Below are 27574 nucleotides of genomic sequence, written 5' to 3' on the forward strand. Positions count from 1 at the left end.
ATTGATGTTATAGTGCTACCGAGAAAAATATTAGCCCATTGTCTCTGAACGTACCGGTTTACAGTTAATGAATGATTTGCGAAGATGTAGCAATTCTCGTTAGTGGAATTTGGAGACACGCGTTTAATGTGTGGTGCTGTGGGATATATTGCTTGCAAAGCAGAGAAAAAAGGACAGAGAGAAGTTTAGCATAAAGCGGCAACCGTATTGGGAAAAATTATCGGCCTGCTTTGAAATGTAGGAGTAACTGCGTCGTTCTAACAGTAAAGTGCTGACGAAGGCTATCAACAAAGAATTTTGTGTGCAGTAAAATTTAAGGAGATGGTGTTTGACTATAACAGTGAAGCTGTCCGTAAATTCCACACTTCGAAGAACGCAGTGTCGAAGTACTAATGGAGCATAAATTATACCCCAAAACAATGTGAGCAGGGAACATTCAGTTCAGTTTTTTCACTGATTACGTTGCAATAGATGCATTGAGATATGCGGTCGTCATTATGAGCAGTTGTTATGAGGAAAAGTTGTTGTTACAAAGTGCAAGTTGTTCGTGTCAGTAAAAAGAAACTAAATATTTATTTCCCAAAATACAGAGGTTATCATCTTAGCCACAGAACGTAAAGAATCCTTTTTCGCCTTTTTCCAATCGCTCTTAGTCAGTCAAACTCGCCGCGTGACGAAATGTCTGCTGGTCACACATTGGCATAAATATTGATGACCTGTGAAAAATGCTGAGTTGCACCGTGGTTCGGAATATCCGTTAAACTGTAGGTAGCCCTGTAACTGGTTACGTTAGTCAGTTCAGAAGGCTGGAGGAAGTCAACGGCAAGCCACCTTCAATAATACACAGAAGTGTTCGACCCAAACTTCGGTTTGATAGCCGCTTTTCTGAATGGTCTAATTACAATAACTTTTTATTTGACGTCTGTTACGCGCCACTGCAGCTTGGCCGCAACGGCTACCGTCTGCTCTTCGGCTGAGCATCGGTCAAACATACTGTGTACCTCCCACGCAGGCAGAATGTATTGTTTTCCATTGCTGTCGGCGAAAGTCAAACAGGCTGCGTACAGGATTCTGCGTAGCAGTTGTTAAATAACGCTTGTTCTGAGTGCGCCGGTTGCTGTGCACTAATCCAACACTGCAAGTTAATTGACCCTTTGTTGTGGTACACTGCCAATAGCGGGCGCTGCGCACGTGAGATAGAGAGTTGCAGTAAGAGGAACCCAGTTTCAAGATGTGAAATAACAAATCACTTGTAATTTCAATTAGACGCCATAATAAGCAAGCGACATGGGTGGCGAACATCATTCTGAATGCTCAAAAATATTCATGCTCTGGCCCTCAGGAGAAGCCTCTTCCTAAAGAGTACAAACAAACCACACGCACCTAACATGCATTCCACAACTTCCGAAGTCACAGTCAGTGCACTGGCCAAAATGTTACTAGTCGAAAACACGGGATTCAGGGGTCTGAAAAAGATTCATTCCGTATCAGAAGGCTGTATCTTTTACATAAATGGAGACAGAAATTTCTGGGGAATTTGAACATACTCATCGGTACTTGGCCTTGTCGCCATTTGAAAGTTATTGGTTCATATTGTTGCACGTAATGTATCTCACTAGTACAGTTAGCTTACTCACTGCGTCGAGTAGTGATCTTGATGACATAGAAATAAAAGTCGTTTTGTGCTCTCCTTTTCAATTGGTGCACATCTGTTACATTTGCGTCATGTGAATTTCGTCGGGGAAGCAGCATTACACCTCCTACAGCGTAAGAGGTGTACCATTGGCCTATAAGGTTGTCTGATCTTTCAGTATTTTATTTTTCTTGGCGTTCCGTAAAAGACTCCGTTTATGTGCCACCCCTTCCAACAACTTCGGACGCAGCATGGCAACAGCAGTGGGTGCAGTACCTCAAGAAACGCTCCCAAAAGTATAGAAGGATTAGGAATTTCATCTCGATGAAACTTTGTGCCAGACTAAAACTATGTGCTACACTGGGACTCTGTCCTTGGAGCTTCGAAACACGATTCACCACCCACCCTCACATCTTTATTTTCGACAGTGCTTCAATCTCCTACATTCCAAACTTGGGTAGTTTAAAGAGTGATCACATGCCCGTGAAGGGCAAAGCTTCTTGGGTCGAGTCCCGGTCCTACACATAGTTCTGGTCTACTAGGAAATTTATAATCAGAGTACACTAAGCTACTGAGTGAAAATACATTCTGGTATCGTCTAGATGTTCGTGGTGCTTCTGTTGGAGATCACATTGAAGATTTGGTAAAAGGTAAATGAAAACACCCTTACCCCACGCTCACTTAACCATAAGCGACTGAAGACAATCGAACTCATTGCCTACCTAGTCCGCCCCAGTAGCTGAGTGGTCAGCGTGACGGATTGCCGTCCTCCGGGCCCGGGTTCGATTCCCGGCTGGGTCGGAGATTTTCTCCGCTCAGGGACTGGGTGTTGTGTTGTGTTCATCATCATTTCATCCCCATCCGGCGTGCAGGTCGCCCAATGTGGCGCCGAATGTAATAAGGCCTGCGCCAAGGCGGCCGGACCTGCCCCGCGAGGGGCCTCCCGGCCAATGACGCCAAACGCTCATCATCATCATCATTGCCTACCTAGGGAGTAAAATTACATCAGACGGCAGGTCAAAGAAGGCCATTGTAAGCGGAATCCACCAATGCTTTTAACAATGGAAGAAACCTTTTCGCATCCAGCATCATAGACAAACATCTCAGGAGAAGCTCGTACAGACGTTTGTTTGGAGGGTGGTGCTGTACGGGAGTGAAACATGGACAATCGGAGAAGCAGAAAAACATCGAGATGTGGTGCGACCACAGAATGCTCAAGATATCCTGGGACGAGATGATGCCAAACGAAGAGGTACTCCGCAGAGTCGAGAAAGAGAAGCCTTGTCTTCTGAAGTTAATCGAACAGAAAACGGACACATGACTGAGACATGATGGTATCATTGATAGTATCGTTGAAGGGACAGCAGAAGGGAAAAATGCAAGAGGCAGACTGAGGCTAGAATACATCAACCATATCCCAGAGGATACCAGTTGCACCACCTATACCGCTCTCAAGAGGACATGCATGGCGAACTGCTGCTAACCAAACCTGATGGTTGAAGATCTAAGAAGAAAAAGAAAACTTCGAACCAAGCATCAATGTAAAAAGTACCCAATGATTGTATATTCATGCCTGTAAAATGTATATGCTTGTAAAATCGGATGGTTCTTTTGGAAATGAAAACTTTGTAACACAGGGTGATTATAATTAAAGTTAAGCTTCCAAAACGTTGTAGAAATTAATCCACTGGTAATAATGACGTCAAATTGCAACGGAATATTATCGGAGAAGGGGGAAAACGTACGGCAGGAGAATAAAAGTAGTGTGAACATTGATCAATAGATGGCGCTGTATGTGTCAGCATAGGTAAATAAAAACACCTGTCAAGCGCACGACCAATTCAAGTTAGTATAAACACGTCGGGTACACAGCTTTTCCTCTCTTTCGTATCTGCGATGTTCGCCATGATTGTCTCAAAGCAGGATCGCGCTTGGCTTGTAAAGCTGTGTTACAAGAATGATGACTGTGCATACGTCGCTCTGCAGAAGTTCCGGACACTGAAGGGTTTGAAAAAAAGGCGTTGGTCTGATGATTACCATGGGTCTGGAGAAAATGTTTGAGAAATTCGAAAAGACGCGTTCTTTTGGTGTGCAGCCTGGTAGAGGAAGGAAACGAATTGATTCGACGTCAGTGGAAGCAGTGGCCACAGCAATGCAGGAGGAGACGAGTGGTGGTGTGTACACGTGTAGTGCACGGAGAATTTCCCGAAAATTGGACATACCCGTGAGCACGGTGCGTAGAATCCTGCAGAACAGCCTTCTTTTTCATCCATTCAAAATTACCCATGTGCATGAGTTGCTTCCTGTTAACTTCCCAGCAAGAGAGACCTTTGCCTTAGAATTTCTTGCTCGCATGGAAGTGGATAATGGTTGGCCGTGGAAGATTTTGTGGGCAGACGAAGCCCACTTCCATCTGACAGGATATATCAAAACACAGAATTGTCGAATATGGGCAACGGAAAATACACACGCAAATCAACCAGCCATATTTTTTCTAAGAGACAGGTGCTTCCGGTTCTGTTACCTGTGCCGTCACTGGTAAGCACTACGAGCGTCTTTTGCGCAACCACGTCATTCCAGCTCTCCAGCAGCGTGGGTGTGTGGATGGGGTAATTTTTATGCAAGATGGCGCACCTCCGCACATTGCAACTGTAGTTAAGCAGCTGCTGAAGCGCCATTTCGGAAATGCTAGAATTATCAGCCGCCATTTCACTACAGCCTGGCCGTCCCGACTAGAGTCCTGCATGACCGAGTAAGCGAGCACAAAATACGAGGTGGGGCGAGCACACCCTAACTGGATAGGCTGCTCGCACTAGTTCTAGTGACCGAGCATAGAAGCCGTGACCGAATACGTAGCACGCAACTTCAAACACATTACACGTGTCATTATCCGTGTGAGACTGCAGCCAGTACGGGCTTCTCATTTGTGGTGTCTCTCTCTCTCTCTCTCTCTCTCTCTCTCTCTCTCTCTCTCTCTCTCTGCAATCATGCAGTGCGAGGAAACCAGTGCAGTAAGACGTAAGATTGAAATCAATGTTTACACGTTGAAGAGACGGGAAGGTCTAAAAAGCCAAGTACGGAGCATATTTTTGGTGGTTGTAGACGAAAACAGTGCGTCTACTGGATACGTATCGTGCATGAACTGCTCCACATTATTGTGTTTCCAATCGGGAACCACTCTTTTAAAGAAACACAGTTGCAAGAAACCTCACAAAGATACTGCTCCTTCAGGAATACCGGCAGTAATAAAAAACAGTATTACAGCAAAGTGTGTTGCAATGTGTGCTAAAGATATGAGACCTTTTAATGCTGTTTGCGGTGAAGGTTTCAGAGAACTAGGCCAAGAATTAATACATCTAGGTGCGCATTATAGAAAAGTTAACGTGGCAGATGTCATGCCACATCCCTCTACTATAAGCAGACATGTCAAAGAACAAGCTGATGCAATACGAAACAGTATAATGCCTTCTGTTATTGTGGAAGTTATTAATAAAACATGTGCTGCGATAGTTGATATGTGGACTGATTCGCATAATCAGGTGCACTATTTGACGCTTACATCACATTACATTAACACAGATTGGTCTCTTCTGATCAATGTTTTTTTTTTTTTTTTTACAACAAAATTCCCGGACGTCAGGAAGACGGGAGTAAATATTATAAAAGAAAGTGCTCTGTGAATTTAGCTGTGTAACTTACCCGATCTTCGAAACGTTACTTTTATATTAAAAGAAAGAGAGAGAGAGAGAGAGAGAGAGAGAGACAGAAATAGAGAGAGAGAGAGAGAGAGAGAGAGAGAGAGAGAGGCGTTGGATTTGTACAGTACAGTACAGAGCAGCGAGCCGTGGCGAGACGTCAGCGGTGACCGGTCATGCTCGGTTATCCGCGTGTCCGGAATCCGGACAACAGACATGGCGCGAGTACGTGACCGAGCAGAGTCGTGTGGGGCCGGACACGAGCTGCTCGGTCCCCCCGTCAACAGGCGAGCCGTGACCGGTCAAACATGGAGCGTTGCAGCACTCTAGTCCCGACCACTTCTAGCTGTGGGGCTATCTGAAAGATGTTGTGTTCAGTGTTCCGGTTGCAAACTTAGCTGCATTGAAGGCACGCACTCCGCAACACATTCTGAACGTGAGCCCGGAAACACTTCGATCAGTTGTGGAACATGCTCTTTCTTGATTTCAACTTGTTGCAGATAACGGAGAACAGCATGCTAAACATGCTTTGTGCCAATCACGCGGAAATTAATATTCCGATTTCATTTTGATTGATGCTTTTCATGCGGTTTTTGGCCTCAGGACAATTAAAAACCAATCTGACTGGTGCTTTTTATGCGGTTTTTGGCCTCAGAACAATTAAAAACCGATTTTTACCATCTGATGTGATATGACCTTACCATGGCGGATGGGCTTACGTAACAATCAGCACCACACTTGTACACCCATGCACACTGAGTAGTACAGCTTGTTTAACGTCAAAAGTACACCTTAGGCATTGTGTATGATTCATTTGTCATTTGTAGTAGACCACTATTAAATTATGGTACTTACGGAGCTATCTATTGCTACATTTTGTAGCTATTTGGTTTTCTTCTGCCATACGTTTTCCCCCTTCTCCGATAATATTCCTTTGCAATTTGACGTCATTCTACAGCAGTTTGAAAGTATAACTTTAACTATAATCACTCTGTAGATTCTCTAAGTTAAAATTCATTCCAAGATATTAACTTTATTGACTGAGAAGATTTAGCCTTGTGAAATCCGGAAACACCATGAATAATGACTTGGTAGCCGTACGGGAAATTTGCCACATGTCACATGTAATAATGTACCGAGGCCTCCGGCTGGCGCCGAAGTTAAGGACAGCACAAGGTTTCCAGCACCAACGCAGTGTATAGTTAAACATTCATTTCACTCTCTTGCTTCTCAGCGGCGAGGATAGACTTTTGCCGTAGAATTTTCCAATATTCAGGTAAATGATGAATGGTGACTTGCTATAAATGTGGAAAAATGTATGTTAATGCGGATGAGTAGGAAAACCAATCGTTTAACTATCGAATACAGCATTGCTGGTGTACTTCTTGGCACAATAACATCGATTAAATGTCTAAGCGTAATGTTGCAAAGTGATATGAATTGGAATGAGCACTCCAAGTTAGTAGGGAAGACCAATCCTCTACTTCGTCTCGTTGGGAGCATTTAAGGAAAGTGTAGCTGATCTGTAAAAGGAGGCGGCGTATAGAATGCTAGTGCGACCAACTTCTGAGTACTGTCCGAGTGCTTGGGACCTCCACCAGGTCCAGTTAAAGGAAGATATCGAAGCAATTCAGAGACATACAGCTAGATTGGTTACTGGTAGGTTCGATTAGCATACAAGTATTAAGGAGATGCTTCGTGAACTCAAATGAGAATCCCTGGAGGGAAGACGACGTTCTTTCGAGAGGCGCTATTGAGGAAATTTGGAGAACCGACATTGAAGGACTGTACTGAATACGAGCAAGTACTGCGAAGGGATTTGACAGGAGGGGTAAGGTCGACCTATTATGTAATGGTGTAAGATGTAGCCTAGCATCTGCGGAGATGGGTTGGTATATGGGTCTGAATGTAATGTAGGCGGGTAAGTGGTTGGGGGGGAGGGGGGAGTGAATTCTACCACAGTCATGAAGGGGAATAAAATGAAAGTATGAGGAGAGAAGAGACCATCTTATTGTGAGTTAAGGTATGTAAGAGCAGCAGACTGTGGAAGTGGAAATGGTGGTAAATGTAGAGTTTGGGTGATTTTTTGGTTTTTGTAGAGCAGTGGAACAGGATTAGATATTGGGGGAATTTATTTGACTATTGCAGTGGAGTTTCTGAGGTGTTAATGTTATACACACAGGGTGCTGGAGAATTTTATGACCTGATAATGTATTCGTGTTCTGGAGGGTAATGAGACGCTTGAAGTATTATGGAATTCATGGCGTTAAAGAGTGTACAGGGAGTGATGGAAGTTTTGTAGGAGAAAATGTGTCAGACCACGTGTTTATAGCAGCAGGAGATGGCAGTGAGATTCAATCCCCATGCTTAGCTTTTCAGTACGTTGAATAGTTTTTAGTCAATTAAGGACTTTGTACTGGGTCAGTAGGTAGATTATTTATATTAGTTTATGACAGAGGGTTACAGCAGTCACTACCATAGCGGAGTACGCCAAATCGGATATTAAATTGATCTTAGCCGAGACAGGATACGTTCGAAATGTGACTGTTACAGTGCGCCATGATATAACAACTTTGTCTCAAATGCGTATCAAAAGTTTCTCAACGCGAAAGCTGTACTGAATCCACGAATGGGACCATACCTAAAGTTCACGAACAAGTTGAAACTTCATTGATCTATAACTACCTTAGCAACAACCAGTGCCCAAGATAATACCATAGGGATTAACCTCTGACTATTTATAAAACCCAGTGGTCAATGACGGTAATGACAAGGACCAGGTGAACCGTAGTGGGGAACATCTCAGTCATCAGCACGCAGCGGCTCCACCTGGAGGCTGCCCACTGTCTATGCCGATGCTTCTGGTGGAAATATAAGATATCGAAATTAACGTATATTGCAGAGCTTCATCGTAAAAATGATTCCCTATATTTTTGGAGAGGTCAATCTGAAGCAGCCACTGATTGCACAAGTAGCTGAGATGGAGCAGGAGGGAACTTTAGGATTTCTGGAGGGTAGCAAACGCGTACTGCAGGCGAACAGTAGAACGAGGGTACAAAAACTTTGCTTTGGCACGTCGTCAACGTGAAAGTAAAATAAAGAAATAGGGAGAGAATTGAATCTTATGATACGTATGCAGAGAGGCAGAAAATATGATAATCTGATGCGTTTAATACTGACAAGACATTTGACTGAAGACTGAATAAAGACATTTCTGGCCATTGGTTGGCGTCGGACGAAGAGGTGCCCGCCTGGGCACAATCATAACTCCGTAGGCAACTGCAAACATTTGCCCGTGAAGGCATTGGCTGCTTTGCCTCATAGTAGGAGAAATGTATTTACAGTTATGGCTATTAATTTTGAAATAATGAACAGCTTACATACTTTTTCTATATGTCTCTTTTTTCATTTGACTGCTCCTCTTAAGTTGCGTGAGATTCGTTCCTTCAAGTCGGATCAAGAAAGCTACAATGTAATCCTAGGCGGCTGCAGTAAGAGTTAGTAGAATTTGATGGAGACTATAACTGCTGAGTGGTATGACAGTCTGTAGTAGTCTGTAATTGCCCGTACTTTCGAGATGTCAGTCCGCGCACTCGTTAGTATAAATAGGCTGTTGGCCTCCTGTACGTCACTTATCTGTTACGTCCTCCGTCTCACTGAAACCGTATCCATCTCTCTGTGGTTCCATTTTTTCCTACGCGAGAGCCAATTTCACGGTACGATAGTTCACAATCCCGATAGGCAACGATTCCCTCGTGGTAAATGGAGGAAATCTATTCGTACGCTGGTCTCGTTCATAGACACTGCATCCAGAACACAACCGTGAATGAGAACACCATGGAAACATAAAGACTCTCTCTCTCTCCCAATGGTTCCTGACCTCTAGTTACAAAGCGCACAGTAGTATCACCAATCGTTCGTTTCTTGCACCACCCGAGTAAATAATAAATAATATATTGTTCTCGTTTTCCTCTTATCTGCTAGAGGATAATGCACCTGATTAACCATTCAAAACGGCCAAAAATACTCTAAAATCTGCGTTGAAGTAATTATGGTGTTCTGGCAAAACACAATCATATATTTATTAGAGAACATCTTTTACACACCATTAACCGCACTAGAAATGTTTGTTTTCTAAAATATCAGATGGGCAGTAAACTCTTAAACCGATTTTGACAAATAAACATTTCTGATGCAACACTCATGCTGTAAAGATGTCGTAATGACTGAGTGTTGTGTGATGTCCTTAGGTTAGTTAGGTTTAAGTAGTTCTAAGTTCTTGGGGACTGATGACCGTAGATGTTAAGTCCCATAGTGCTCAGAGCCATTTTTTTTTTTTTTTTTTGTAACGATGTCCTTTAATAAACATCTTATGGCTTCGGAGCACTAAGCATTCAAGATTTTTATAATATATAATTATGGATATGCGTTTCACATTTATCTCATTTACAGGAAGAAACCTAGTGGAAAGCATTACATTCTGATGAAAGAAGCCAACTTGATACGTCACATACTGACAATTCTATGTGGATTGCCTCTCCATCGTCTCTTACGTAGATGGATTGTGAACTTCATTGGGAGACCTTACAAGAAGGCTTCGTAATCCACGTGCTGGATTACGTTTTGCTGTTTGCAGATGACATGTTGTATATTGTGTAGCATAACAGCTACCAAAACAAGAGGACAATAACATAATGTAAGGTATGTTACTTTTCGCCAATTAAGTTATAAATGCTACTTTTACATAATGTTGTAAACGACGCAAATGTTAATATGTTAACAACAAATTTACAGTTAAAAATAAAAATAGAACCCACTGACGATAGCACAAAGTGCTGAAACATGTATGGGTGAAACAAAAGAAAAAAAGGTGTCTTGCATAAGGCGGAACTTCTCATCCCATTTTCTTAGCAAGCACGGAGACAAGAAGAAGAACTGCACCACAAGATGATTATTATTGTAGATTCTAAAGACCTTGCTCCCTTCGCCGATGGCGTACGGTAGGAAGACGGTCCGTTGTCGATGTATGCACAAATGAAAGATAGATAGGCAATCAATCCATAGCGAGAAAGAATAGCGGGTAGTGATACGGACCCACGATTCCCAAAATTCTCTCTCTCTCTCTATTTCCATTTTACATTCACTTAAAACGCATATGTAGAATGAGAATATTTTATTTAGCGTTAGTTTCGTGTACGAAATACGTCACTCAAACAGCGAAATGATGGAAGTAAACGGAGAGGAAATGAATTTGCTAATGCGCTGCAAAAACAGAGAAAGGTCTGCAGAATAATAGACCTGAATACCCTTAATCTAAATTCTTGAAAGCTGCGGAATACATTTTGCTCTCTAACTGCTTTGTGTTCAGAGGAGGGTAGGATGGATACATGAAATGAACGTTTGTCGCAGACATTCGTCCAAATTGCTGAACTGGAGACTCACTTTGTGACCGTCAGTGTACGGTGCAACATTCTGCAACCTCACCAAGATGTGTATTCCAAGATGTTTCTTTCAGGGGCTTCGAGTTCATATTTATAAATATGTGAAAGAGAAAATGGCTGTTTGTATTCAAGGGGCGTTTGTGAAAGTCTTGTTCGAAATCTGAAACATTTTGTTTCCTGCTGCCTGAACTTAACATTCACAGTAAGCGGGAGAATCTGTCGATGTTCGTACCCTTTTCGCTGCCCGATTATGAATTCATGATTAACGGGTTTTTTCTTCATTTGTGCGGCTAAAGTATCTGTATTTCCTGTCTAAGCCCTCTGATGTCTGCCGCCATAAATTAGTCTGAACAGGTAGGATCGACATTCCGTCTCCAGTACCGGGCCAACCTTAAGAATTGCTAAAGCTCAGAAAGTGTTGAATTCCTCGCCCTACACAAATGCTCATAGCGTGAGCGAATGTCAGGATTTCAGACGCTGTGAGAGGCTGAGAGGACGAGTGAAACCCACAAAGCTGTTTTGTCTGTTCTATATGTAGTGTTGCGTTCCCTGGGATCACACTGGACGACAAAATTTACACTGGGCCAAAATATTATGTTAATTACCCAATGCGATAATGAATTGCTCCGGGAAGCGTTGAGGCCGCTGACTCGGTAAGTGAACTAGATGAGAGGGGCAGAGACGAATGAAGAGTCATTAAAACAACGATACGAACCTAAAATGGGTAAATCCACTGATGTAAGTGACTCTGACAAAGGGCAGAGTGTTACGACCCATTGCTTGGGAGCGAGCCTCTTGAAAACGGCGGAACTGGTAGGCTCTTCGTGTGCTGCTGTCGGGAGCATTTACGGAAGATGATTGAAGAACGGTGAAACCATGAGTATGCGACAAGTACTGGTTGTATACGGAACATCACACAATGTGGAAGTCGAAGCACCACTACCTAAAGAGAAACCGCGGTGCATTCGGTGTGACGTAACGAGCCGAGACGCTGCTCTGGCAGAATCGAGGCGAACGCCCCGCAATGTTTCTCAAACGATTTTGCACACTCTACAGGGTAAAAAAACTTTGATTTCTACGTTAATTGTAGCTTTATATATCAACTTCTTGCTGAAATGCCCATCAATTCGTTAATTGTCATATTAATTGAGTTGTTTCCTGTATAAACATCAAATTCGAAAACGTTGAAATGAAAAATTGGGGTCGCTAAGATTCTGCGTTTGGCTCACATTACACCAAATTTTGCTGACAATGAAATTTAGCTAAGATATTGAATTCTTTTTTAGATTTGGGAGGAGGTCTGCATCTGTCTCAAATCTCGAGAGAATGGGTTTTAAGTTGCATGTTCACTTTAGTTCGCATGATCATGGGAGTGAAATGATCATAACGTCACTCATATCTCGTAATCCGTTCGAGATACCGAATTAAGATTTCGGCCAATGATATGAAGCAGAGAGGACAGTATTTTTCCCTGTAGTCGATGTACGGATTTTTTTCGAAGGTGATATAGCAGAAGCTGTAGTTTTTATTTTAATTTTTTTTTCAAAGCAGTACTGTATTTTTGAAAAGTCGTCGACAGCTAGTGAAAAAAGAAGTTGCTAGTATGAAAGAAACGAAATTTCTTCTCTTATTCTACTGTAAATCAACACAATGAAACTTTCCAAAGGCTTTTCTTTCTACCCTTAAATTATCTTTGACATACGAAAAATTACTGTATATAGCGTACCTTCAGTGCGTTCCTATTTATGTCAGAATGAGGGAGCGACTCTTTTTACTAGAAATATCCCCTAATTCATTAGAGAAAGTGACTTCCACGAATACTTAGCAGGGTTTCAAGTCGTCTGCTTTTCACAATTTCAGAGTTACAGAAGTGTTTTACTGTGTCAGTTCTGGTCTGGAGCAAAAATGCAGAATTGTGCTATTTAAAATAACATATTTGATGCCTTCTTATCTGTGGTTGACAAGGTTGCGAAAATAAGATAGTCATTAATTTATGAACCGCTTGAGACAATTCATTAAGGTTAAAGTAGTTTAGAAATATGTATAACTTATCTTTAACACACCAAAAAGTAATTAAGGTGGAGACGTAACCTGTTCGCTCTGAATGGATATAGGAGAGAAAGGATAATTCACTATTGCTGTGAAAGATTTTCAAATTTCTCATACGAAGAACAGGAAGAAAATCTTTTGGTATGTTACAGTCACTGCTGTTCAGTATTAAAAATACGGTAGGTTATACAATTCCGCCAAAATTGCAACAGAACTGGCGTTTTGTTTCTGTCTAAAATGTTAACCTTTTCTCATTTGAAGAAGCATCATCAGTTATGAGTAAGGACTACATTTCTTTTGTTGACAGGTTTAATTTTACTTATTTTGCCAAATCACAGTATACTTTGCACAAAATCACCTTGCATTAGCTGTTTCGTCAGGATACTGAAACAGGATGTTTTATTAAACAATTAGTTGGTGACCAGAGAGGTCAATATCTTACGGAAGATCTCATTGAGTCGGTTTACAGTAACATAAGAGAAGAAATTTCATGTTTTTCATACTGACAAATTCTGTTTCCACCAGCTGTCCATGACTTAAAAAATTACAGTTGTGGATTAAAAAACTGTAAAAACTGTAGCTTCTGCTACATCGCCGTAAATAAAATTCCATATGTTAAGGATACAGCAAAACAGTCTTCTCTTTGCGTGCTATCATTGTCCAAACTCTCATTTCGATATCCCGAACGGTTTAGGAGATATGAGAGATGTTATGAATATTCCATTCGTGCTCTAGTACGGTCTGAAACGAACATGTGGTGTAATATGCACCAATCGCAGAATCATAGCTACCCCAAGTTTTCATTGTAACGTTTTAGAATTTATGATTTATATAGAAAATATCACAACAAATGTGACCATTAACGAAATGAAGCTGACTTACGAAGCTACAAGTAATGTGGAAATAAAGTTTTTTTCTTTTTTTATCGAAGAGATTCTTTAAAATCGTTTTAAAAACGCTGAAGGGCTCACGCCTTGACTCTGTAAGCGCAGCGCCTCGCAAAGCCTGACCGGTCGGGTGACACCACACCGAGCACGCTGCATCTCTTTCTTTATGTGGTGGTGATGAATGCTTTCCCGCTCTGTAAAGTGCGAGTAAGTTCCAAAACGATCTTCGGTAGATCTGACGATGTAGTAAAATGCAGGTAGAGGCATGAATATTTCCGAGCACACAGCTCAATGCACACTGTTCAGCATGGGGCTCCGCAGCAGACCACCCCTACGTCATCTGGTGGGATAAACCTCGTTTTTTCTTACAGCAGATCAATGGTGGTCTCTATATATGACGTCAACCAGAAAAATGACTCCTCTGAAATTGCATCAAGCACCAGACTAAGGTCACTGGGGCAGTATGACGCTATGCGTGACAGTCACATGGGCTTACATTAGATCTCTAGCAGTAAGCGAAGACTCCATGACACCTGTGAACTACATGAGCATTGTTTTATATCTCCCGTATGGCATCATCTACCAGCAGGATAACTGTCCTTGTCAGAAGACCAGATTCGTTCTGTTATCATATGAGGGTATCAAAATCGCGTGACGTGAACCAGATGGAAGACATATGGGTCGCAGTCAAGTGCCCGCTCCACTCCCACAAATCACCGGTACGTAATTTACGGGAATTGCGTAACTTACGAGTAGACATTTGGTGCCAAATATCCCCGGAATCGTACCAACGATTTGTTGAATTTATCGCACACAGAATCACTGCTGTATTGCGTCCAGTGTTGGATCAACACGCTGTTGAGCAGGTGGTCATAACGTTTTGGTTAATAGGTTACGATGCCTGGGAAATATGGACAGCACACAGGATGGTTTTCTTTAGATGCATAGGTGGAATATGATGACCTGTTTAAGCAGGCTGAACCACTACTTGAATAGAAAAGGTAAGAGGTTTGAATGACCAGTAACAATTTACACCATTGGCGGAAAAACATACCATTTCTTATCTATGTCACACATCTGACGAATGTTGATTTCGTAGAATGACCAGTGAAATGGAGAGCGAGCTATTTCCAAAGGACTACACACACACACACACACACACACACACACACACACACACACACACACACACACACACACGTACACTGTAATTCGTATTATCTAGCTTTTATTGCTCATCACCCACCTTTCCAGTCTTCCGTCGTGCAGTGGACCAAGATATATACAAGAGCCTTTCCGGAATGATGGGTCTTTTCTGCCTGATTAACTTCAATCGTTTGCTAACCGACTCGCTCAGATGATCCACAAGAGGATATTTGCACACTGTGATAGACCTTGCTGAGTACTAGTCTATACAACACTAAGTATCATCTGCCTGACACAAGTAGCTACCGACTAGAGGCATTTAACTTTAGTTCCCTCCCCCAATAGCAGAGGGTGGCAATGCACTCCTCTTTTTCACCAGTCGATGGTGACATGACCCATCACTCAACTGCTCGAGAACGATTTTTAGGATGTACACTGAAGAGCCAAAGAAACTGGTACACTTGCCTTATATCGTGTAGGGTCCTCATGAGCCAGCGAAAGTGTTTAAACTCAGAAAATTGCTGAAGGAGCCTCTGTAGCAATACTGGACGTGTGGGATGTCGCGGAGTCCTGCTGGAATTGCCCAAGTCCGTCGGATTGCACCATGGACATGAATGGATGCAGGTGATTAGACAGGATGCTTACGAACGTGTCATCTCTGAGAGTCGTATCTAGACTTATCAGGGGTCTCGTATCAGTCCAACTGAACACACCCCGCACCATGACAGAGTCTCCAACAACTTGAACAGCCCCTGCTGGCATGCAGGGTCCATGGATTCACGAGATTGTCTCCATACCCGTACACGTCCATCCGCTCGATTTCCAGTCATCAACAGTCCAATGTCGGTGTTGACGGGCCCATGCGAGGCGGAAAGCTTTGTGTCGTGCAGTCATCAAGGGTAAACGAGTGGACCTTCGGCTCCGAAAGCCCATATCTATGATGTTTCGTCGAATGGTTCGCACGCGGACACTCGTTGATGGCCCAGCATTGAAATCTGCAGCCATTAGCGGAAGGGTTGCACTTCTGTCACGTTGAACAATTCTCTTCAGTCGTCGTTTGTTCCGTTCTTGCAGTAACATAACACTATGTTCAATCTCACTTATAAGTTGATAACATGCCATTGTAACAGCAGTAACCGAACTAACAACTGCGTCAGACACTGGTTGCCTTAAATAAGCGTTGCCGTCAGCAGCGCCGTATTCTGCCTGTTTACGCATCTCTGTAATTGAATACTCATGCCTATACCAGTTTTTTGGCGCTTCGGTATATATGACCAAAAGGAACTGCATTCAGTGATCCCTTCGTAATAATTAACAAACAGTTACTCTTCCACTGAAGCAAAGCTCTCTGAGATGTACTGAGCAACTATTTTCATGTCCTTGTTGCACTAAAAATACAAAGTCGTAATGCATTTGTTTGTTTTAACGCGTTAGATTTCTTATTGGTGCTTTTCTTCCACTTACACTGTTTGCATCTCACAAATTTGATTTTTGTGGCTTGCTTTATGCGTTCTGTAGCATAACATTAATTTAAAACACCTGATAAGAGGAGGGCCAATGAATTAGTGTCCAACGTGGATCAGAAAACGTAACCATTACATATCATTACATAGTTTTGAATCAACGTAGGACGATAGGAATATGTACTACTGTACATTAATAATGTTGATGTTCTCAAGGGGGACGGAAAACAAATTTACTTGCTACATAGACAGTATCAGCATTAATAAAGCGTTTTATTTATGTTGTCAGATGACATTCATCTCACAATAAGAGTAAATAAGCTAATGCAGCTCATGATGTCAGTATCTGACCTCCATTAGCAGGAAGTGAGAATGTTCTTTTACTTTAAATGTACCGAAGTTTTGGTTTAAGAACAGTATAGATTGTCGTTCAATGTTTCTTTTTGAAATTTGGCTACATGCAGAAAGAGTTATATGATGTGATTCTGATACATAAAAATCAGCACACAGTTCAACTTACAAAGCTGTTGACCTTATATTTCACGATATAAAGGAGGGCCATGTCGGAATTTTTCATGCTGTTCATACCATTGTAGCCCAAGCTTATAACATCACACGTACAAATGCCATCTTCATAAATTTCATGCCTGAAACCGTGATAAGTCTTCTGTGATGTATCTTATATTGTTGGGCGAAATACAAGAAAATGACGTGCATCTGGAAACAGTGCTACATTTCACTTGTTCAGAAAATTCTAGACTATTGTTAAGTTTTAAAACGGTAGTATTCCGCGAACATTCTATAACCACTTTGCTGATTTCTCACTGGCACTGAAGTAGCAGCAGTAAAACAGTACGTGTTCCATGGCACGAAATGTGATATAAATGCTCCTATATAAATTGAAGTCGCTTTTCTCATCTGTCTGTACATGTAGGATGCTCTCAGGAACTGTTGTATGGATTTTTATCCGTTTCTCACTAATAGATGTAATGATTCACGAGGAAGGTTTGTACGTAGAATTTATAAATTTTTCATATAAATTATTGAATTACGATGAATTAAAGTTAAGTTGTGAAGACATGCCATTGACACCTAGTAAATAGCCACCATAATTCGAGAGAGCAGCGGTGACTTCAGAATGCAGCAAGCGTCACAAATTTTGCGTATGTCTGGGGGTCTAGCCGACTGTGGGGAAGTGAAATAAGTGCTTAATGGTGAGGTCATCAGTCCCCTAGAACTTAGAACTACTTAAACCTAACTAACCTAAGGACATCACACACATCCATGTCGGAGCACTAGGCAAGATAAATTGCAGTTTTTTTTCCGGTATCGGATCGGTTAAGATGCGTGTCTGGTTGAATGTTCCGTTTCATCTAATCGTTTGTGGTTACAAGGTGCTTATTACGCACAGTGGACAGGTAGGAACATGTTTTATGTATAATGAAAGTGGCCATCAAAGAAAGAATTTCCCAAGACGAGTTACAGTTTAAAAAATTCGCTTGAGTTACACAGGAAACTAAACTTAGCTGAACTAGTGACGGAGAGCCAATACATGAATATACGAGCATCAGGTTCTCGCATAGGATTACATAAGGAGCCAAAACTACTAGCTGCAGTTTTTCCCCCGTTGCCCTCAGAACTGGAAGCAGAAAATACACATGATATATCTGACGTGCAGCCGCTAAGCTACAAGAGGCTTAGAACATGTGCTGGAAGCGGCACTGACGAAGACGTTCCCGATTTATAACAGATCGTGGGGGGAAGAGTGTCAGATGCTGGTGCCTGAAACGAACACATGAGAAACTGCAATAGAAATAGTCGAGGCAACAGCACAGGACGTCACACCGAGTAAAGCGCAGGCAGCTCTTGAATCACTACAGGTAGCGGTCAATTTGACGCAGCAGAAAGTTGCCAAAACAAAATAAGTTGAACCACTAGAACGAACTCTCGATAGGCAAAACAAGGAAACCAATGCTTGTACACAAACAGAAGAGTGTCCATCCCAAACCCAAAAGAAACACGACGAAAGCCTTAGTGTCATCAAACAAGCAGGAAACGGAGAGGGAAGAGGAAGCAGATTGCCTGTAGAGGAAAACACCCCTGAAACGCAGACATAAGAAGAAACTCAAAAACACGTGGATTCCTATATCGGTCAAAAGCCTCCGACGTCTCCATCTGCCAACATACTCCTGACTAGCGGACGGTGTATAAACAGAATCCAGCCAAATGTCAATGCAGAAAAAAAGAAGCAAACACTTCAAAGCCAATGTAACGTACTGATGTGATATTTATTGATGTGTTGTGTATTGTACATGTACGTGTAACAAGAACCACAGATTTTCATGGATTTTAAAGTCATAGGTTTCTGTCAATAAAATCTACTTACATTTAAAAAAAAGCGGTAGAGCGTGTGTCTGGGAACCGAGTGAATGTGGGATCTAATCCCGAGCATGAAATATTTTATTCGCCCTGCCTTTTAATCTAGTATTCACCTCTCAATGATTTAGAGATTCGCCAGAAACTAAACGTAGTTCGGATTCCACGTTACTGTATATCCACTTTAACCGGTTGGATAATTGGCTATGCTAGTCGCGTAAGTGACTTCCGTTGAATGCAGTCGTTTCAGAAGACCTGTATGGGGGAACAACATGTGAATCCAAAACTTGTGGTTTTCAGTTACTCATGCATAATGTAAAACGTATACCGAAAATCTACTTCAACATATGATGAAGCTTTGCTTCGTTTACATCAAGGGTAGTCAATCTTTTGTACCTATCGCCCAGCTTTGCATCTCTGTTAGCAGTAAAATTTTCTAAACGCCCACTGCTTTCTCAGTAATGGGGATTTATAAAGTAGGGAATTAACTTTGCCATACGAAGTTTATGAAGCAGAGTTACAAGAATTTGAAACATAAATAACAATTAGTTACGAAGTACTTTATATCACAATTTTATGGAAAACCAATGGGAATATTTTCAAAACCTCTACTACCTACCGCCCACCATGAAAGCTGGAATTGCCACGAGTGGTCTTTGGGGACCACGTTGACTACCACTGGTTTATATAAAGAAAGTATTGTAGCAGTACAGCAGATAACTCAACTTACAGCCTCTCTCTTTACCTGAGGCAAAAGTAGATGAGAACATGATTCTTTGCGTGGCGAGGCGAAGGATATTATTTGTTTAAATGCCTTCATTTTTATTTAGAAGACTGATAAATGGCCGGTCGGAGTGGCCGAGCGGTTCTAGGCGCTACAGTCTGGAACCGCGCGACTGCTACGGTCGCAGGTTCTAATCCTGCCCCGGGCATGGATGTGTGTGATGTCCTTAGGTTAGTTAGGTTTAAGCAGTTCTAAGTTCTACGGGACTGACGACCTCAGAAATTAAGTCCCATAGTGCTCAGAGCCATTTGAACAATTTTTGAATCATCCAACCCGGGTTCGATTCCCGGCGGGGTCAGGGATTTTCTCTGCCTCGTGATGGCTGGGTGTTGTGTGCTGTCCTTAGGTTAGTTAGGTTTAATTAGTTCTAAGTTCGAGGGGACTTATGACCACAGCAGTTGAGTCCCATAGTGCTCAGAGCCATTTGAATCATCCAAATTGGCACTTACAAACACTGCAAAATAATGGAGCAACAACAGCCCTGAAAAGGAAGGACTTGAAATTGTGGGAAAGTGATATCGTTAAAGGAGGGACAAGATACGACAAATACCAGGCGATAAATAAGTGGACATACGACCGATATGTCGAATCTCGTTGTCGTAGCGAGTATATAACCACGAGAATACTTTAGGAGTTGGCTGCAGGTGCAGCGCTTCGATATACGGCCAACAAGGATTTTACGTTTGCTGCATCATTGTCTTGGGCAAGAAATTTCAAATCGGAGTATAAAATTCGTCAACGGCACGTCATTAAATACGTCTCTCCTAAGGAGGTACAAAATATAGAAGATATACTGAAAGTGGCAGCTCATTTCAGCACGCAAACGGCGTCACTTATGACCGGTTTTAATCGTTATTACGTGATCAACACCAATCAAACAGGTTGCGAGTATCGGGTGAACATTCGACGCACGTTATCGCATAAGGGAGAAAAACGAACCCTTGTCGCAGTTGGTAGTAAAAACAAACTAACACATTCGTACACGGCGCAATATGCCATCACAGCCTCTGGAAAAGTGTTGCCTAAGGTTTTCCTGTGTTTACAAGAAACGAATGTTACATTTGGTTCTCGGGTTATAGAAGAGGTCAATCCTTTAACCGACTCGTTGAAAAATGTTTACATTACCTGCTCCAAATCCGGGAAACTGACGAATGCGATTTACAGAACATTTCTTGAGAATGTTTTAAAACCATACGTTTCTGATACCAAGTTTTGTCTAATATTGGATTTCTGGGATGGACAAATTAATACTACCATATATGAGACAATGTTTATAGATGGCGAGGGTCAGCCGACGTGCACAGTAAAAGTAATACCGCCAAACCGCACACCTGTGTGCCAGCCGTGTGATGTTTATTTCTATCGCCAGGTTAAAAACTTTATTTCCAGGCTTCAGAATTGCAGTGTGCTTCTGGAAACCCAGCGGGAATTGCAGAACCGCACGCATGCAATAACTATTCACAGCATAATTCATAACCAACCTTCAGCACCGATTTTTCAGGCATGATATCGAATGCGTGCTACGCATCAAAATTAATTCCCGGAAAAGACATATTTTTAAATGTTAGCGAAGTTTGCTTTCCACTGACTTTTCGAAAGGAACAGTGTAGCTGTCGAAAGATTGCACGACACGTAACGGTGACTGGAAGAGCCATTGTAAAGTGACCTGGAGTAATATTTTAGTGGATTACTATCCCAAGAGTTTTTGGGAAATTTATTAGCCTACCTTATTATTAGACTTCCTGGCAGACATGGCTTAGCCACAGCCTGGGGGATATTTCCAGAATGAGATTTTCACTCTGCAGCGTAGTGTGCGCTGATATGAAACTTCCTGGCAGATTAAAACTGTGTGCCGGACCGAGACTCGAACTCGGGATTCGTGCTTGGGTAGCTCAGTTGGTAGAGCACTTGCCCGCGAAAGGCAAAGGTCCCGAACCAGGAAGTTTCATATCAGCGCACACTCCGCTGCAGAGTGAAAATCTCATTCTACCTTATTATTACCGTTCCTTGTTGATTTACTTACCTTATTAACCCTCCTATCCCTGTCAATTGAGATATGGAAAAATACAAACAAAAAAAAAGAACATCCGCTACGTTTCTTCGAGATTCGATTTCAGGTTCTCCGATTCCCAGCCAGTTACCTTGGCCGTTGTGCTATCGGTGCTGTCGGCGTCACGCGTTTACGAAGTGGGTACAGAAGCGGTGGTTGTAAAAGTTTCTTACCTCGATTTATGGAAAAGTATGCGTTTTCGGACTCCATACTTGATGATGAAAAATGCTATATTTACAATTATCTATCGATCCCGCCAATTTTGGGTCGATTGCTCGTCATAGCCTTGAGGTGTGATTTTCTCAAAAAAGGGGGGTGTCGACCCAAAATATCTTAGATTCCTTCGTTTTAGGTTGTACACAAGCGACCTGCCAAATTTGAGCCGAATCGGTTGGCCGCGTCTGAGGCCTTCCCCTTCTAAGATTCACAAGAGGGCCGGCCGGGAGTGGCCAATGGTGAAGAAAATCACGCGTTTTTGTTGTTTCAATGACAGAACAAAAATACCATCAAGAATTGTAAAGCAACTACGGACACTATGGTCACACAAATTAAGAATTTACTCTTGCATTTACACTACGGCGAAACCTTATTCTGTAATTCCTGCACAAAAGTTATAAATTGTACTGAAATGCAGGAGGATCTGCAGCGAATTGACGCATGGTGCAGGGAATGGCAACTGAATCTCAATGTAGACAAGTGTAATGTGCTACGAATACACAGAAAGATAGATCCTTTATCATTTAGCTACAAAATAGCAGGTCAGCAACTGGAAGCAGTTAATACCATAAATTATCTGGGAGTACGCATTAGGAGTGATTTAAAATGGAATGATCATATAATGTTGATTGTCGGTAAAGCAGATGCCAGACTGAGATTCATTGGAAGAATCCTAAGGAAATGCAATCCGAAAACAAAGGAAGTAGGTTACAGTACGCTTGTTCGCCCACTGCTTGAATACTGCTCAGCAGTGTGGGATTCGTACCAGATAGGGTTGATACAAGACATAGAGAAGATCCAACGGAGAGCAGCGCGCTTCGTTACAGGATCAATTAGTAATCGCGAAAGCGTTACGGAGATGATAGATAAACTCCAGTGGAAGACTCTGCAGGAGAGACGCTCAGTAGTTCGGTACGGGATTTTGTCAAAGTTTCGAGAACATACCTTCACCGAAGAGTCAAGCAGTATATTGCTCCCTCCTACGTATATCTCGCGAAGAGACCATGAGGATAAAATCAGAGAGATTAGAGCCCACACAGAGGCATACCGACAATCCTTCTTTCCACGAACAATACGAGACTGGAATAGAAGGGAGAACCGATAGAGGTACTGAAGGTACCCTCCGCCACACACCGTCAGGTGGCTTGCGGAGTATGGATGTAGATGTAGATGTAGATAATGACTGGAACCGTTTATATTTACGATACAATTGATGTCATAAGCATTACTACGTCTGACTTGAGCTATAAGAAAACCCAGTGGCACGAGAACCTCCGTTCTATAGTACACCTTGGAATGAAAAGCAGGAATTCGGTAGTTGCTGCTTCCATAGAGGTCTGATTTCAGACCATGAAACCCATGAATCAATCGAAAGAACTTTCAGAATTATTACTTCATGAAAATATCGCTTCTGTGAGCGCAACACCATGTCTCAAGGTTGTCCCATCGTGGTCTAATACTATTTCTTAATTTCCTGATACCTGTAGTTATAAGCTTACACCAGGACGCATAAAAGGACAAAATTCCACAAATTCCACACGAAGTATTCTTTCTACCATAACAGCTACCATTTATTCACATGTGTAATTATCGGGAAGGAAAAAAAAATGAAATGGATATTTCTGAAAACTTAACAGTCTTTGTTAACTGACGTCTTACGGTAATTCTGTTGTCAACAAACTAAACGAAATATTTTCTGTCTCTGAAACGACTGCTTCACCGGTTAATGGGGAAAATAAAATCCGAAGGCACTTAATTCGATGTATTGAAGGCCGTTTTCACTGGGGGGTTGTGGCCTGACTTGCGCCTAAATACGAAACCATTTCACTTTTCGAACTTATCTAACTAAATCCTTTGTACAAATTCGTGTTTAACCTTCCATTATTCTAATACTTTTTGCCCCTTACATGACAATTCTCTGGAAAAATTCTTTGCATTTGACCCTGTATATGAATTTATGCTGTTTCTTCTCCCCTTTATCGGTTTATTTCTGAATGCATTCATATATTGCAGTGGTGTTCTTTTCTTGGCTAGTTCATACAACTTTTATTGAATCCGTGGAATTCATGATAAAGGCAGAATGCCTTAATTAAATCACGTGTTAACACTGTCAGACGAAAAACACATCAAACTGAGACTCCTCAGCAGAGCTTTGAACTTTCAGGCTGAATCGTCTGGGAGAAATACATCATCTCTCGCGCGGTCTTCCAGTTACGGTCTGACGTCATCCTCTTTCTGATATATCACTGCAGCGGGAGAATCATCATCTCCATATACACTGAGGGAAGAGCAATAGCTTGTTTAACCCCAGCTGTGAATGCTTCTCGCTCACGAATTATTAAATATACTTCCTATTAAATTAGCTTCGATAACTATGCTAGATTTACGAAGCCTTGATACGAAGTGATTTAAGTTGTCATAAATTCAAATACTTAGTATCTTTTGTAAAAAATCGTCTTAAGCAGAAAATAGGTGCCTCATTTAAAGTCAAACGATTTTCAACTGAAGGAACTGTAAACCAAGTTACTACTTTTTTTTTTCTTTCGTTTCTTTTTGCTTATTCCATGAATAACGAGAAGCTACTGGAGCTACCAAGTTAACAGTAAGCCAAATATTCAAATGACACTATCATCGATTTTCAACTCACAAGATTTCATCCTGAGGAATCCGTGAATAATGCAATGAGAAATTGGTAATCTACTAGTTAAAAATTTGTGAACAAACCAGACAGTACGAAAGCATACATGGATTAAAGAATGAAACCTGTTATTTATCAAGACCACCCAGGGTCGGTAACTAGTGAACATATCATCAACACAGATAGTAGTAGTAGTAGCAGTAGTAATAGTAATATTTATTATTGTTGCTGTTCTTTTTGTTCCAAAGACTGTATTGATACGAATCTTGTCGTTAGAATGTGCTACGCAATTCTTCACATTTGCGTAACCAACGCAACCTACACCAATTCGAAGCTGCTTACTCTAGTCAAGTATTGGTCTGGTTCTACAATCTGAGTCTCCCCTTCCCCCATCAAACACACATTCTTATTTCCGTCACCAAATTAAATAATTCTTAATGTCTCAGGACATCGACATATGCCTTCTTTTATTCATGTTGTGCCATAAATTAATCTTGTCCCCAGTTTCATTCAATGCATCTTCGTTGGTAATCCCATTCACCCGCTAACTCTTCAGAATTTTTCTGTGCTAACACATTTCAAATGCTTCTATGCTCTTGTGTTTTGTACAGCTGAGATCCCACTTTTCCTTTCCTTGCATATGTACGATCCCGACAAATATTTTCAGAACAGAATTCCCTATATTATATTAACAATAGATGAGTTCCTGGCGTTGCCCGAGTATGTATTCTGCAATCTCCTATTGGGCCATCTACTCCTCCTGCTCTCTGTCCATATCCTCCGCTCCCCCTCTCTCTGTCCATATCCTCCTCTTCCTCTGTCCATACCACCTCTTTTCTTTCTCTAGCCACCTCCTTCTCTCAACCCTCCTTTCTCTGTCCATCTCCCTATCTCCCCTCTCTCTGTACATCACTTCCACTTCCCTTCTCCTGTCCAATCTCTCCTCCCTCTCTCTCCCCATTTATTCCTCCTACCCTCTTTGCCCATCTATTGCTCCTCCCTCCCCGTCTCTATCCACCTCTTCCCCTTCCCTTTCTGTCTAATTCCTCCTCCCCCACCATCTGTCCATCTCCTCCTCCTCTTATGTGTGTCTATCTCCCTCTTCTCACTCTCTATCTGTCCATTTCCTCCTACCGCTTTTTGCCCACATTATTATCACTACCCCAATATGAGGCTGTTGGTTCTTACTCCCACAGTATTTCTTTCCAGATGGTAACTAGTACGTTAACCAAGATTGGCTGAAATCAATCCAGAGGTTCAGGAGGAGCATTTCACCCGTGGCGGTGCCCCCCTAATCACATGTCACATATACGACGGGCTTTCAATGAGTAATGCAACCCTTTTTTCTGGATGAAGGCTGGTTTTCTTCAGTATTCGAATACACCATATTATTCCCACTCTTTTGGTAACAACACCTTTATTTCAACATAATATTTGCTTAATGCGAAGGGTTTACGCCATCATGCGGTAGGGGTCGTTGTATGCCCTCATGATACCACTCTACAGTTCGACGTCGGAACCAACATCTTCCTGCATGAATATCCTCTCCATGATCCACGTACTGCTTCCCACGGAGTGTATCCTTCATTGAGCCAAACTGGTGGAAGTCGGAAGGAGAGAGATCCAGGCAGTAGGGTAGATGAGGAAGAAAAGTCCAATGGAGTTTTTTGAACTCTTTTCAGGTGCGCAGACATGTGAGGGTCCGTGCGTTGTCATGGACCGTGAGAGGTCCGTTTGCATTTTCGTGACGACGAACACGCTGAAGTAAGAACATTACAGGAATCACAGCTGTGTCCAACCAGCAAGCACGCAGGAAATCGGACAAGTTTGTGCGACCTTGTTGCGATGATGACAAAATGCTTTTGTTGACTATCAAGTCTCCGTAGACATTCTGTAAGCGCCAGTGAGTGTTTCAGATGTTCGATTTTTTCTTCAAAAGAAACTCAGTGACACCTCTCTGTTTGGAACGCACCTCCGTTACAGAGGTCAAATGGTTCAAATGGCACTGAACACTATGGGACTTAACTTCTGAGGTCATCAGTCCCCTAGAACGTAGAACTACTTCAATCTAACTAACCTAAGGACATCACACACATCCATGACCGAGGTAGGATTCGAACCTGCGACTGTAGCGGTCGCACGGCTCCAGACTGTAGCGCCTAGAACCGCTCCGCCACCAGGGCCGGCTACAGAGGTCATTTTGAGGGCTACGTATAGCACCACGACCTGTCGCCATTTCGTGAAACTATAGAAGCTGAAGCGGGAATATTCCACGAAGACCCACAATAAATTCCGAAAATTGCATTGCTTATTGATAATCCCATGTATTTAACATATTTCACACGTAAGAGCTATTTTTACATGTAACTCACCTGTATGTCTAGTGAATTACGCCGTGCTCTTTTTTTTTACGCAGCTCAATGCTTCTGCCGTTACATCTCCTGAATTAAGCGTCGTACAATGATATAATTTTCTAGGTACACTACTGGCCATTAAAATTGCTACACCAAGAAGAAATGCAGATGATAGACGGGTATTCATTGGACAAATATATTATACTAGAACTGACATGTGATTACTTTTTCACGCAACTGGGGTTCATAGATCCTGAGAAATCAGTACCTCTGGCCGTAATAACGGCCTTGATACGCCTGGGAGCTTGGATGGCGTGTACAGGTACAGCTGCCCATGCTGCCTCAACACGATACCACAGTTCATCAAGAATAGTGGCTCAAATGGCTCTGAGCACTATGCGACATAACTTCTGAGGTTATCAGTCGCCTAGAACTTAGAACTAATTAAACCCGACTAACCTAAGGACATCACACACATCCATGCCCGAGGCAGGATTCGAACCTGCGCCCACCGATTCCATATTCTGCTAGCAGTCATTGGATGTCGACCGACGCGAGCAGCGATGTCCCGATACAATAAATCTCAATCGCGATATGCTACAATTCGACCTTTTTCAGTGTCGGGAACGTGATGGTACGCATTTCTCCTCCTTACACGAGGCATCACAACAACGTTTCACCAGGCAACGCCGGTCAACTGCTGTTTGTGTATGAGAAATCGGTTGGAAACTTCCCTCATCTCAGCACGTTGTAGGTGCCGCCACCGACGCCAACCTTGTGTGAATGCTCTGAAAAGCTGATCATTTGCATATCACAGAATCTTCTTCCTGTTGGTTAAATTT

At 42.2% G+C, this 27574-nt stretch overlaps 1 protein-coding gene across 3 annotated transcripts in view; it reads right to left on the reverse strand.

Annotated features, from left to right (window-relative positions):
• LOC126183892 (FMRFamide receptor) overlaps positions 1–27574 on the reverse strand; it is a 1121637-nt gene that overhangs the window by 674741 nt on the left and 419322 nt on the right. The window lies entirely within an intron of this gene.

The sequence above is a fragment of the Schistocerca cancellata genome, chromosome 4 (assembly GCF_023864275.1).
Source record: "Schistocerca cancellata isolate TAMUIC-IGC-003103 chromosome 4, iqSchCanc2.1, whole genome shotgun sequence".
Lineage (NCBI taxonomy): Eukaryota > Metazoa > Arthropoda > Insecta > Orthoptera > Acrididae > Schistocerca > Schistocerca cancellata.